The sequence below is a fragment of the Littorina saxatilis genome, linkage group LG1 (genome assembly GCF_037325665.1).
Source record: "Littorina saxatilis isolate snail1 linkage group LG1, US_GU_Lsax_2.0, whole genome shotgun sequence".
NCBI classification, from domain to species: domain Eukaryota; kingdom Metazoa; phylum Mollusca; class Gastropoda; order Littorinimorpha; family Littorinidae; genus Littorina; species Littorina saxatilis.
In genome coordinates this window covers 18,978,174-18,983,173 of record NC_090245.1, presented here as the reverse complement: position 1 = coordinate 18,983,173, position 5,000 = coordinate 18,978,174, and the positions used below count along the sequence as shown (strand labels likewise).

The 5,000-nt window shown below is 43.9% G+C and overlaps 1 long non-coding RNA gene across 1 annotated transcript in view; it reads right to left on the bottom strand.

The window, feature by feature from the left end:
• Window positions 1–2,749: 2,749 nt before the first annotated feature.
• Window positions 2,750–5,000, bottom strand: part of LOC138963833 (uncharacterized) — a 2,257-nt gene continuing 6 nt past the window's right edge. Inside the window, exons 1-3 of the long non-coding RNA XR_011454933.1 lie at window positions 4,853–5,000; window positions 4,042–4,144; window positions 2,750–3,020 (exon numbers count right to left, since the gene is read on the bottom strand). The exon at window positions 4,853–5,000 is cut by the window's right edge and continues 6 nt beyond it. This is a non-coding gene — a long non-coding RNA (uncharacterized lncRNA). The remainder of the gene's footprint in view (window positions 3,021–4,041; window positions 4,145–4,852) is intronic.

The window sequence follows — 5,000 nt, the reverse complement described above, 5'->3', positions numbered from 1 at the left end:
ATATATTCGGAATCAGCACTTACAGCAGTTAAATGTAGAACCGGGAATGGTCAAGCCGAACCGATTCAGGTTTATGTTTTTGTCTGTGTCAAACGTCGCACACATTTGATTCTATATGTGTTAGTAAAACTTTATTTAGTATCCGAACATTTTTTAAATTTAGTATGTAATCCCTTTTTTGTATTCATCAATTTATTATTTTGCACTACGTGTTCATTTTACTGTTGTTTCACAATGTATTTTACACAACAGTTCCAAGTTCCCGCGCTCTCAACAACAATGTCATGTTGTGCATGTTGTTGTTTTTCCCTCTCGACTTCGGCCCACTAAGCACAACATATTTATTTCATGTGCCTGTATGCATGTCAGAGCGAGAATTAAGTACAGATCTTGGAACAGTTGAGTCGGAACCGGAATGCGAACTATTCCGAGGACATTCTCACTGAACTCAGGATCCCATGTCGTGCTGTTGTGTTTGTCCCACCCGATGTTGACCCACAAAGAATATGGCAAGCCGTTCGCGACAAATTACTCCCTGTTATGGCGGAGTCACACCAAGACAACGCACGGCCAGCGCACTGAAAATGAATCAAAAATGGAAAATAATGACCAGTGCGTCGTTGTGTGACCGCGGTTTTGTAGAAGCACATTTTTGTGCATGCTCAAAAAATCCCAACGCACACAGCGAATGACAACGACTGCGTAGCGTTGGTCTTGCGCGCTCGACGAACGAGTAACGCATATTGACGCACAGCCAGCGAACGACAACGCACTGGCCAAAATCGCAATTTGTCGCGATATTTTCAGGGCGCTGGCCGTGCGTGGTCTTGGTGTGACTCCGCCATTAAGAGGCGCGGTCCTTTCTGTGAAAACAGACCTGCTCATTGCATTAGATCAGGACATGCTTTTACATGCGATAAGGCTGCTTGGACACAGACCAGATAAGGCTGCTTGGACACAGACCAGATAAGGCTGCTTGGACACAGACCAGATAAGGCTGCTTGGACACAGACCAGATAAGGCTGCTTGGACACAGACCAGATAAGGCTGCTTGGACACAGACCAGATAAGGCTGCTTGGACACAGACCAGATAAGGCTGCTTGGACACAGACCAGATAAGGCTGCTTGGACACAGACCAGATAAGGCTGCTTGGACACAGACCAGATAAGGCTGCTTGGACACAGACCAGATAAGGCTGCTTGGACACAGACCAGATAAGGCTGCTTGGACACAGACCAGATAAGGCTGCTTGGACACAGACCAGATAAGGCTGCTTGGACACAGACCAACATTCAACTGCCTTCAGGACTGCTTCCAGTGAAGGGGTATATTTGTAATAAATGAATTTCTTAACGGACACCAATCTATAAAATTAATTCGTTTAAAAAACAATCCCACTCTACACAAAAAGCAGTCATGATGTTAATTTTGGGTATAGTTCCAAGTGGAGAGGTGGTCTAATCCCATGTAAAAGCATAGGCAGATCTGAGTGCAAACCTTTTTTTACGGGAAGGGCTAGCTGTGCCTTAAAGAACCGATACAGATGTCCTTGCCAAGCTCTGACATGAATAAGGTCGTTCGTTGAAAACAAAGACACATTCCAGTCTGCAAAAGATACCCAAACACAGTGTTTTAATATTGAATAATTAAACGTTCCAATTCAGTTACACTTACTTCAAAGTATTTCTGATGTGGGGTAAAATAATTGCAAACCCCAAATCGAACAGTCCAGCTTATGTTGCGATTTGAAACCCGTTTGAGGCAACAAGAATGTCGACGTCCTTTCAAGTAACTTATCACCTTAATCTATGTACCAACGACACCGAGTTACAACTGACCAGACTTGTACTGTATGCGGATTTGCCCATAGGCTCGCTCATAAATATTTATGAACTTTTTAATGTAAACGACTCCTACCCTTGAAGATACTGTTTTCTCTCGTGTTTTGTTTTGTTTTGTGTATAGATATGCATGCTGTTATTTACTAGGAATAAGAGCGTTCTTCCAACTGGACACAAACCTATAAATGTATAGACCAGCTGCTCGCTGTGCGTACTATGAACTGTGTTTCCGAACAAATGTCTGACATTGGAACAGTGGGTTAAACTGATTTTGCGAACGACTGAATCGCAATCTGAACAGGAATCAGCCCGCCCATAGATCAGTTGAATGTGTTAAAGTGGAAGGCTGATCTTACCCCATCTAAATGTCTGAAGGTTACATGTAGGAGAAGACAAAAGAAAGCTGCTATGTGTTATGATTCATTGTAAAGGAAGACCTGCCATGCAAGCGGCCGAGCCGGTGTACGTGCGTGTCGGAGTGCGTGCGTTCGTGTCTGTGCACGTGTGTGTTAACAACCTACAACAATTTAGAACGTTGTTTACATGTACCTCCCCCTAACCAACCACCACCAAACAACAGTGACACATACATTCTTCTTCTTTTTTCTCACTTAACACATTCCACACCAGTGAAATATTTTGTTCAACATAAAGGCACAATCCTTGCCGTACTCAATATATTCATTACAAAAATCACACTCTCGAACAAATCAGTCAGAATGCTAATCTCTTTGACATGTCCAAGTGGAGAGATTGACAAAGCTCATGTAAAAGCCTGGCCACATCTGGGATGCTAAGCCGATCATTTACATCGGAAGGAGTGTGCCTTTAATTAACAAAAATACACCAAAAACATGAAAACAGCAAACAAAAATACACCAAAAACAAAAATAAAAAATAAAAAAAGAAATACGCGAAGGGTCCTTTATTTGAGGTGTCCTCTCATCAGAGGGCTTTCACATCGAACAAATTCATCCACTCCATCAACATTTATGTACCGACAACGATGATGGCGACTGTGCTATCCGGGATCCCCATCAGCGTCACCAGACGCGACACTTCTGGCGGGAGATAAGAGTCTTGCCCATGCCCAACCATCCTCTCCGGCTGTTGACGAGTGCCACTTTATAGCATTGACGTCGTGCAAGGTGTTTATGTCCATCTTTTGGGTTCAAACCTTGCACACATTCGAAACGATGACATTTTCTGTATGTTTCAAACCATGAGTGAAAGTTAGACAGGTGGTGGCAGAGACAGAGACAAAGAGGAGTGCAGAGAAATACTAGGGCGACTTGACGACAGATATAATACATTCACAAGCACAGACACTCGCTCGCGCGTAATGCAACACTGACACGAGCTCGCAAGCGCGCGCACACACACACACACACACACACACACACTCACTCACACACACACACACACACACACACACACACACTAACACGTACACGTACAGTCAAACACACACGCACACACACACTAACACGTACACGTACAGTCAAACACACACACACACACACATACACACACACACACATACACACTAACAAGCGCACTGACACGTAAACACACACTTACGCACGTTTACACACACACACACACATACACACACACACACAGACACACACACACATACTAACAAGAACACTCACACACACACACCACCCCCTCACACACACACACACTAACAAGAACACACACACACACACACACTAACAAGTACACTGACACGTACACACACACTTACGCACGCTTACACACACACACACACACACACACATACACACACACACTAACAAGAACACTCACACACATACACACCACCCACCCACACACACACACATACACACACACACTAACAAGAATACGCACACACACACACACACACACACACACACACATACACACTAACAAGTACACTGACACGTACACACACACTTACGCATGCTTACACACACACACACACAACAAACCCCACCACACACACACACACACCCACACACACACACACACACACACACACACACACATACACTTACAAGAACACTCACACACACACACACACACAAACACTATTATTCAATAATACTTATTCGCAATCAACACTGTTCATATACACAGGGATTCAAAGCACTGCCTCACAAAAATGAAAGTACAAAGAAAAGGGATGGATGCGTACAGTACGCATACAGTACCTTCAGTTCTTCCTCTCTGTGACACTGTGTTGATGACCAGCAGCAAACATGCCGTTAAGATGACCGCCAGAGGAGTCTTCATTGCACCCGTGCAACAATAATCCTACGAAAAGATGATGGTGTAGAAAGAGAGAAAGAAAGAAAGAAAGAAGCTTACGACAACGACATTGCCGAATTCAGGTCAGCTGCCCATTTTGTACTGAGAGGTACACTTCAGGTTTCAGGTATGGTATCATTTCTACCCCTATGGTCACAGTACACGTATGTTTGCCCTTTTTCAACACACACACGCAAGCACCCACACACACAGACACAGACACACACATACACACACACACACACACACGCACACGAACACACACAAGCGCGCACGCACACACGCACTCACACACTCACATACACACACACTCACATACTGTACACACACACACACACACGTACGCACGCACACATTGCACGGGCAAAGAGAGAGATCGAAAGAGAGAGACAGAGAGAGCGAGCGAGAGACATACAGACAGACAGACAGACAGACAGTCAGACAGATAGACAGCTAGAAAGACAGACAGTCTAACACACAGACAGACAAACGTACAGACAGACAGATAGAGACAGACAGAAGACAGACAAAGACAAGTGCAGAGATAAAGAGACAAGAGCGACCGGAACAGACAGAGTCGGTGTTTCTTTTAGACAGCGACAAATACAAGGACAGTGCCACGGATAGAAAATTTGCAACAAATAAAAATAAAAACAATGTACTTCTTTCATGGCAACCGTAGGATATAACAATATAATTTGTTAACTAACGTACCTGTTCCAACTATTTCCAACGCTTACACACACTGCACGTACATCTGGTAGAAATATTGAACGAGAAACTCGGATCACAGTCAGTCCTTTGTGGCTGGAGGGACATATATTAAGATATTAATATGATAAAACTTGGGTATCACTTCAAA